This window comes from Osmerus eperlanus, chromosome 26, assembly GCF_963692335.1.
Source record: "Osmerus eperlanus chromosome 26, fOsmEpe2.1, whole genome shotgun sequence".
Taxonomy (NCBI): Eukaryota; Metazoa; Chordata; class Actinopteri; order Osmeriformes; family Osmeridae; genus Osmerus; species Osmerus eperlanus.
This window is the reverse complement of record NC_085043.1, coordinates 2,933,391-2,942,459: the sequence shown is the minus strand read 5'-3', so window position 1 is coordinate 2,942,459 and position 9,069 is coordinate 2,933,391. Positions and strand designations below refer to the sequence as shown.

The following is a 9,069-nucleotide window of genomic DNA, read 5'->3' as shown; positions in this document are numbered from 1 at the left end:
ATGGAACGTCTCCATAAAGTCATACAGGAAACTTTTTAAAAAGTACGTTCAGAACCAAATGAGAACGTTTTAAAAACGTCCCCAATGTTCTGTAAAGGTTCGGGACGTTTGTCACATTTAGATAACTTTTAGGGAACGTTATGCAAAGTCCCAATAACGTCCCCTCCTACGTGGGAGTACAGTATGGTAGCTAGCATAGCCATTTCTAGCTCTGCTTCACAATATTGCGCTGTATTATAAGTTCATGTAATACATACATGTTAATAAAGTATCAGACATACATGATACAACACACCAGTAACCAATTGACATTGTGTTAATATACCAAAAATGTCCGTGAATCGAGATGGTGCTGCTGTCTGTCCCGCCGAAAACCATTCGAACAGGTTGACAGCAGTGGGGTTTTTGTTTAACTACAGCGAGCTACCGGAACAACGTGACAAAAAAGCTAGCTTTTTTCCTGTGTTTCACTGTCAGTGAGTGTTCACAATGTTGTATTTCACTCCATTCTACACCAAACACGTCAGGGAGGACTGCCTTTTGTAGATACGAGTCTGCTGAAGATATCCAGAATATCGGATTTCTTTAACCAAGCCTGTTTCATTCATCATTTGCCTGAGAAAGCGACTTCCGTTGGCCAGCTTCATTGAAAACCATTCAAACCGGTTGACAGCAGTGGGGGTTTTTGGAACTACAGCGAGCTACATGAACCACGTGATCACGTGTCGGCGAGATCAAAGCGTGTCGCAACTCTCTTTTTCTATGGCTCTGGCTCTGACTTACGCAGTTACTATGACGTTGTAGTTATGCGACGGATACACACGACTCTTTTAGAAGCTGAAGCCTAACTCCACGCCGTACTAGTCTACTACTGTCTGTACCGAGTAATTTCTGGAATATTTGTAGCTGGCTAACTGGTAAATAGGAATTATTCCACTTTATTTGTAATGTTTATAATCTGCTGTATTTTTCCAATAGCTGTGTTTTATAAATTTCACTGTCGGTGTTAGCGAAATTTAGTGGAAATGTATCTTAGTGCCATATTAGTCAAAACTACTCAAGCTAGCAAATTAGCTCCTAGCTACTCCACTAGCTAGTTAGGTTAACCAGCTTAGTTTGACAACGTATCTTACGCTTATTTTGTTCACTAAGTAGTATTCAATGTAGTCTGTAGTATTGGTTAGCCTGTTGGGCGAGTAGTGCTACCATACTCCAGTTATCGTGAATTTGCTCAAGTTTGACCTCCTCTATGTAGCGAGCTAGCTTTGTTAGCTGCGGAAGCCTCTGTGTTGGTCTACTGTCGTTAACTCGCTTACTTACAAAAACATTATTGGAGTCGGATTTCAAACTAATAAGCACGCTAGTGTAGTAATATAACATTGCGCACAGCCATATCCACAGATATTTGATGAATATTCTGAAGCTATCTAACTCTAGTCTGCTAACGCGTCATTACGTTCGGTTGTCTTCCACCATGCTAACGTAAGGTTTATTATATCAAGTCAGGAAATCACTGTATGTATATCTTATAACTAGAATAACGGGATTCAAGCAGTCCAGTACCCAGACTGCTCAACAGGACGAAAAGTACAGTAACACAAATTATTATCATGCATTTTAAAAGGTAAGTTAGGCCATATCAAAGGCTTAGCTTACCCCATGATTATGTAAATTGTCATAGCCAATCATTTAGTAAATCATGTATGTTTCGTGTATGTAAAATACATCAAACCATTACATTAAGGAATTTTTGGGGAGTGAGATTTGGGACTAATTAAAATGATTTGGTTTGAATCAAGATTATATATTTTTCCACTAAATGTAAAGAATACAAATCAATTAAAACTCATACGTTTCTATTATCCTATATATTTTTTTACATTTGAAATTGCTTTTTAGGTTGATATTTTTGGTTAAGGTTAGGCTTCTTAAAATAAATGTGATATCTTGTTCAATGTTTCCCCAAAGATTTTTTTCAGGGTGGGTGGTAGACATAAATGTAGCCTCCCATTAATTTTTTTAAGGAATTCACGTGACAGGCCCCACAAGGCAGTGTGAGATACCTGGCAGCGTGAACAGGTAGCCTAGCAAGATAAGAGAATCCTGTTCTATGTGTTTATTAGGGCATTTGTGGACGAGCAACATCAGTATGTTGCAACGAAACTAGCTAGCATAACACAGCTAGCACAGTATAGGCTACTCTGAGTATATGCAAGGAAGTAAATGCCATTGGCTATATGCACACGACACTGATTCTTATTTCTGGGATTTTTTTAAATGATAACAGGTTATGATAAGCCTTATCTATTGCTCTCTTAACCCTACACTCAGATTGTGAGGCTTCTACCTTATTTTCATTGACTGATAACAGGTTGCCCTCACGGAGATCTCTGCCGTTTCCAGATTTTTGCTGAAACTGAGAAAGACATGTTACATTACATTATCCATAGAGAACATGACAGACCACTTATGTATCTGTTAACATTGATGACTAGAAATCATGCTTACAATCAGATTATTGAGTAAATTATAATGTAGCTGAAAATCGTTAACTTGCTAGCCTAGCTAATGTTACTGCTCAAATCCATTACTGTGTGAGTTAGATAAACCTTGCCTTTTGTAATTTTCGATGTAGCTTGAAACTTACAATTTTAACCAATTTTCCCTCTTGCTTGAAGGGCAGCAACGTAGAATCCTATGTACATCGTTAGTTGTCAGTTTGGGAAGATCACGTAAACTCCTCGTAAAAAGAACTTTTTGTGTGAGAACTGCTTGCTACCCAAGTTTTTGACCTGGCTTATGCAATATGCGGAAGTAATGCGTGCATATAGTGAATTCCCAGCACCACATGGAGCAGCTCGTGAGGAGTGAATAGGCAAATTCACACGAATGTAATCGCTGCCAGTGGATCTAGTGTACTCATTGACAGGCAATCAGGTGTCAATAACACAGGCAACGTTGCACAAACTTTAGTTGCAAATGAATTGAGCTTTTGAGGCGACGAGCAAAAAGCGAATTGCCTGTATGTATGAAAACAGCTTTATCTTGCGTGTTTGTGTTTTTGGCCTAAATATATACATTTTGTCATGGTAGGGGAAACACTGCTTGGTCCATGGTTTATTGAAAGTTTTGTCTCATTTATTTCACCAATGGATGTGGCTAGGATGAGGTACTTACCGCTTCCAACCCACAAAATAGACACTTTGTTGAAGGATAAGGCTTGTAACCTCATCTTTTGTAACAAGGTACCTTGTTTACTAGCTAGGTATGCTGCTTTGGGGGGGGGGGGGGGTTAGCTATCTAGCTCACCAGCATTGCTAACTAAACTAAGCTGTAAAACAAATATGTAATCACTGATGGGATGTAGTGTTCATTTAGGAAACCTTAAGATATAGGATGTGCTTGGATGCAAAATAAACCATATTTAACCTGTTGAACAGCTACAAAATATCAGGGCGCCGCTTGAAGTTTTAAGATTCCTATATGTTTAATGTATTGACCTTCCTGCCAAACTAAATTACTAGACCAAATGTACATAATAGTATAGGCCCTAAATTTTCTCATATTAGTGCTGTCAGTTAAACGAGTTATTAACGGCGTTAACGCAAACCCATTATAACGGCATAAATTTTATCGCGCGATAACATTCTTTTTGGCCTAGCAAACGTTGTAGTTTTTTTCACATGCTGTTGCAACAACTACTGACGTTAGAAAAACTACAACACCACACATCTAGCTAGACCGGAAACAAAACAACAGGCACGCCGCACTCACTTGTTTGGGCTTGCGAGCCGGAGAGTAGTAGGCTAACGTTACGTTTTGAGTGGATGGCGAGCGCGAGATGCCGAAATGGATGCCAATAAGATTCTGAATGGAAAGTTTACTTTTAAAAAGTTGCCAAATTCATTGACAAGACCAAAGTGATCTGTGTGTTTTGTCATTGTGAACTGAGCTATCATCGCAGCACGTCCAGTCTGAAATACCACTTGATGGCCAAGCACACAGCTGATGCGAGTTCTCCGCCCCCTCGTCAAAGCTAGGCGATTGATGTTGTTTTCAATCTAAAAAAAACATTTGTACCAAGCAATCCGATCCACTTTTCCATGTTGATAAGAGCATTAAAATGAGAAAAAATAATTGGACAAAAAGAAATCAAGGGACATTTAGAATAGATAAAAATGTGCGATTAATTGCGATTAATCGCAAGTTAACTATGCCATTAATGCGATTAATCGCACTTAAATATTTTAATCGTTTGACAGCACTATAAATTACTTGTCTGTGCAAACTTTCATGGCAATTAAAACCCTTTCTGATTCTGACAAATTCCTACAGGAGGGATAAAAGATGCTCTTGGTGGAAATCCCTTGTTAAAAATCACTGCTCTTTTCTTCCCATTTGGCAGTTTATTCTATAAATTGTCGTCGCCTCTTCCCAGTGGGACGTGCCCAGGAGGCATCCTGATCAGATGCCCGAGCCGCCTCAACTGGCTCCTCTCGACGTGGAGGAGCAGCGGTTCTACTCTGAGCCCCTCCCGGATGACCAAGCTTCTCACCCTATCTCTAAGGGAGAGCCCGGACATCCTGCGGAGAAAACTCATTTCGGCCGCTTGTATTCGCAATCTCGTTTTTTCGGTCACTACCCACAGTTCGTGACCATAGGTGAGGGTTGGAACGTAGATCGACTGGTAAATAGAGCTTTGCTTTTTGGCTCAGCTCCTTCTTCACCACGACAAACCGACGCAGAGCACGCATCACTGCGGACGCCGCACCGATCCGCCTGTCGATCTCGCGCTCCATTCTTCCCTCACTCGTGAACAAGACCCCGAGATACTTGAACTCGTCCGCTTGGGTCAAGATCTCCTCCCCGACCCGGAGATTGCACTCCACCCTTTTCCGGTCGATAACCATGGCCTCAGATTTGGAGGTGCTGATTCCCATCCCAGCCGCTTCGCATTCGGTTGCGAATCGCTCCAGTGAGAGCTGAAAGTCACGGCCCGATGAAGCCATCAGGACCACATCATCCGCAAAAAGCAGCAACCCAATCCTGAGGTCACCAAACCGGACCCCCTCAATGCCCTGGCTGCGCCTAGAAATTCTGTCCATATAAGTTATGGACAGAATACCGAGACATGATCGAAGGTCTCCCGGAGGTGGGAGTTGAAGCTCCTTCTGACAGGGGATTCTGCCAGCCGTTCCCAGCAGACCCTCACATTAAGTTTGGGCCTGCCAGGCCTGACCGGCGTCCTCCCCCACCATCGTAGCCAACTCACCACCAGATGGTGATCAGTTGACAGCTCCGCCCCTCTCCTCACCCGAGTGTCCAAGACATTCGGCCTCAGGTCCGACGACACGACTACAAAGTCGATCATCGAACTGAGACCTCGGGTGTCCTGGTGCCAAGTGCACATATGGACACCCTTATGCTTGAACATGGTGTTAGTTATGGACAAGCCGTGTCTAGCACAGAAGTCCAACAACAAAACACCGCTCGGGTTCAGATTGGGGGGGCCGTTCCTCCCAATCACGCCCCTCCACGTCTCACTGTCGTTGCCCACACGAGCATTGAAGTCCCCCAGGAGGACGAGGGCATCTCACGGAGGAGCGCTTTCCAGCGACCCCCCCCCCCCCAGAGACTCCAAAAGGGGTGGGTACTCTGAGCTGCCATTTGGTGCGTAAGCACAAACAACAGTGAGGACCCGTCCCCCCACCCGAAGGCGGAGGGAGGCTACCCTCTCGTCCACCGGAGTGAACCCCAACGTGCAGGCGCCGAACCGAGGGGAAACAAGTATTCCCACCCCAGCTCGATGCCTCTCACCAAGGGCAACTCCAGAGTGGAAAAGAGTCCAGCCCCTCTCAAGGAGACTGGTTCCGGAGACGATGCTATGCGTCGAGGCGAAGCCGACTATATCTAGCCGGAACCTCTCTACAACGCGCACCAGCTCAGGCTCCTTTCCCGCCAGCGAGGTGACGTTCCACGTCCCTAGAGCTAGCTTCTGCAGCCAAGGATCGGACCGCCAAGGCCCCCGCCTTCGGCCGCCGCCCGTCTCACACTGCACCCAACCCCCGTGACCCCTCCTGTAGGTGGTGAGCCCACTGGAAGGGGGTCCCACGTTGCTTCTTCGGGCTGAGCTCGTCCGGGCCCCATGGGGAAAGGCCCGGCCACCAGGTGCTCCCCATCGAGCCCCACCCCTGGGCCTGGCTCCAGGGGGGGGCCCCGGTGACCCGCTTCCGGGCAGGGGCAACTGGGAACCATTGTTCTTTTTCTTCATGGTGGGTTTTTGAGCCATGCTTTGTCTGGTCTTTCACCTGAAACCTGTTTACCCTGGGTGACCCTACCAGGGGCATAAAGCCCCCGACAACATAGCTTCCAGGATCATTAGGACACGCAAACCCCTCCACCGCGGTAAGGTGGGGACTCAGGGAGGGGTCTATAAATTGTATAATTCTATAAGCCTTTCTTCTAAATTGATACAGTGCCACCAAATGTTGCAATGCCGAATTGCAGTTCCAATTGACAGAAATCCACAGAGAGCAACGCTTGTTACAAGATAGTGTTTTCCGTCAGTACCCACACTAGTAGCACTGGCTACTGGAAGTGCTGCAACATTAAGGGCATTCACACCAGCAGCGGTGTGGGGATTTTATAGCTGGTCCTAAACAGACCCTCGTACATTTCATTTGTACAGAGGGTCTGGGATCGCTCCATTGACAAGCGTTAACTTCCTTGAAGTTTAAAACTATTGGATCTGCCCAGAGCCACTCTGATCTGCCATAATTAATTGCTAGCATTCGCCTTAGCCAACCCCTTCACCACTACTGTAACGGAGCTAGCTGCCCTAGCTGGAAAATCAAACTTTTCCCGAACCCCGTGGGGAGGAGGGCCACAACTTCATGGCCACCAACAAAACTCAGCAAGGATTGTTCTTGCTCCGGCTTTAACTTATGGATATTCGGCAGCGTTGCCACAACCGACCGAATAGCTTCGCTCGCATCTTTCTCCGCCGCCATTACGGAACTACAACTCAAACTAGAGAGGGTACAATTTCTGGGGAAATTATAGGGTGTGCTTGCTTGCGTCGGTTGCAGGTGGGTCCGTCCTCTAAGTTGTTCCCTTCTAGTGATATTTTCAAGCATTTAGCCTACTCATATTGCATATTTCATTAAGAACACCCTTTGAAACAGCTGCGAACCCCCTTTGAAACAAGCTACTGTAACAACGTTGTCACTGGCAGTATATTTCAGATGGAATCGCGATTCAAACAGTACCGTCTGCTAACTGAAAATATGCCCCCCAAAACTTAAATAAGTTTGACATTAATGTAGGGGGAAATGGCTAATTCAAAATAAGTTTGCTAGAGGCAAGCTAGCTGCTGTTGCTCCACATTTCACTGATTGTTTGAAAGCGCCGGAAATGAGAACGTTTCTTTTGACAAAGTTTAGCTGTGTCTTTGAAGACAGTACTACACTGCCAGTGGGCGAGCCGAGTCTGACTGAGGCTAACGTCAAAACAAGCCGCGGTGTCACTCAAATTCCAAGTTTTACACAAATCACAAAATATGCTGACCCGCTGGCTGTCTTCGCAATCGCCATATCTTTAAAACACTGCCCTCCTTCTGATTTTTGATGTAGAATTGACCCTGGTACGAAATTAAGAAAATACTCATCAGAGATCGACAACAGCTGACGCAATCGTCAACGGAGGCTGACAGGGCTCTCACGTAGCAAACCAAAGTTTTACAGCAACCTACATTAAAATCTCACCATCTGGCTGTCTTCACAATAGTCATATCGTCATATCATTGCCCTCCTTCTGTTTTTTGGTGTAGAATTGACCGAACTATAAAATTACGAAAATACTAGACTACTATGACGCTTGCATGGCTGCCGCCTAGGCAGTCTCACGGGCGACCCGCACTCGCTCAAATTACAAAGACTTTCACGACCTAAATCAAAAATCCGAGATGGCAGTTCCACTCGAAATTGTTTTCTCAACTAAGCCCAATGGTTGGTAATTTTGGGAGTTGGCATTTTTCACTCATAATCCAAGCTCCAACTTGCGTGCTAGAACGTCTATCACGTTGTATCCATGCGTCGTTGCTAACGTGTGCTGACATAGTGACGTAGGCTAGCACTGAGTACCCTTCGTTGACAGAAGGCACTTTTTGGCACAAAAAACAATTTCTACTTAAACCATGCAACGGAACGTAAATAAAAATACAAGCAACTCAATCGCTACCAAGACAAAACTTTTGACACCTAGGTTGTCTATGTAGTCCAAATATTGACTGAGACTTAGGGGGGAATAAATAATAATAATAATAATAAAAATAAATATATATGTGAGAGAACAAAGGTTGTGCCCTTGCCGAAGGCAAAGCACACCCAACTAGTGCACAACATCAACGTCATCGTTCTCAGCCACTCCCTGATTGGATAAAATTGTTTCTGAAAACCGACTAATACACCAAAATCCCAGACCTAGTACAGAAGCAAAATGAAAATTGAGCGGAAGTACGTAGGAGGGCAGAGCCAGGCTAGGGATTTCATGCTGTGCTAGTATGAAATAAAAGTTGGAAGCTACGTTCAGCTAGCTAGTTACATTTATCTATTGGCGTCATTGTTTGCATTGTCTGTTTTACAAAAAGACAAAAGTGTGGTGATGGCTAAGTTGACACCAGCCAGCTATGTTTTTGTTTTAAAATCTAGGTAATCATACACAAATGTATTAGCACCAAAACGTTGAGACGGCAAGAATATGGACATCACGTGTTTCTATTTGGGGTCCGTTGATTGGCTGCCAGCCCCAGTGACACAAAAGTTTACAGTTCTCAACTTTTTCAAATCCAGACTCATACACTTTGCTCATACACTCATACACATAGAAAGTTTGTTGTTGGTTTTACTTCTAAGCCAAGTTGGCTCCTTTTCCCTCAACAAACTAATTTCTGCCAGTTAGCGCTATTGTCCAACTAGCCAGGGCTGCGTTTCCCGAAAGCGTCGTAAGCCTAAATTGATCGTAGAATCCATCGTACGACGAATCTTAGTTTTACGGGCCGTTCCCAAAGAC

The 9,069-nt window shown here is 44.5% G+C and overlaps 1 protein-coding gene across 2 annotated transcripts in view; it reads left to right on the top strand.

The window, feature by feature from the left end:
- Nucleotides 1-786: 786 nt before the first annotated feature.
- sgta (small glutamine rich tetratricopeptide repeat co-chaperone alpha) overlaps nt 787-9,069 on the top strand; it is a 55,143-nt gene continuing 46,860 nt past the window's right edge. For both annotated transcript variants that reach the window (XM_062452695.1, XM_062452694.1), the window contains exon 1: nt 787-917. The gene's annotated coding sequence lies outside the window, so the exon portion shown is untranslated. The remainder of the gene's footprint in view (nt 918-9,069) is intronic.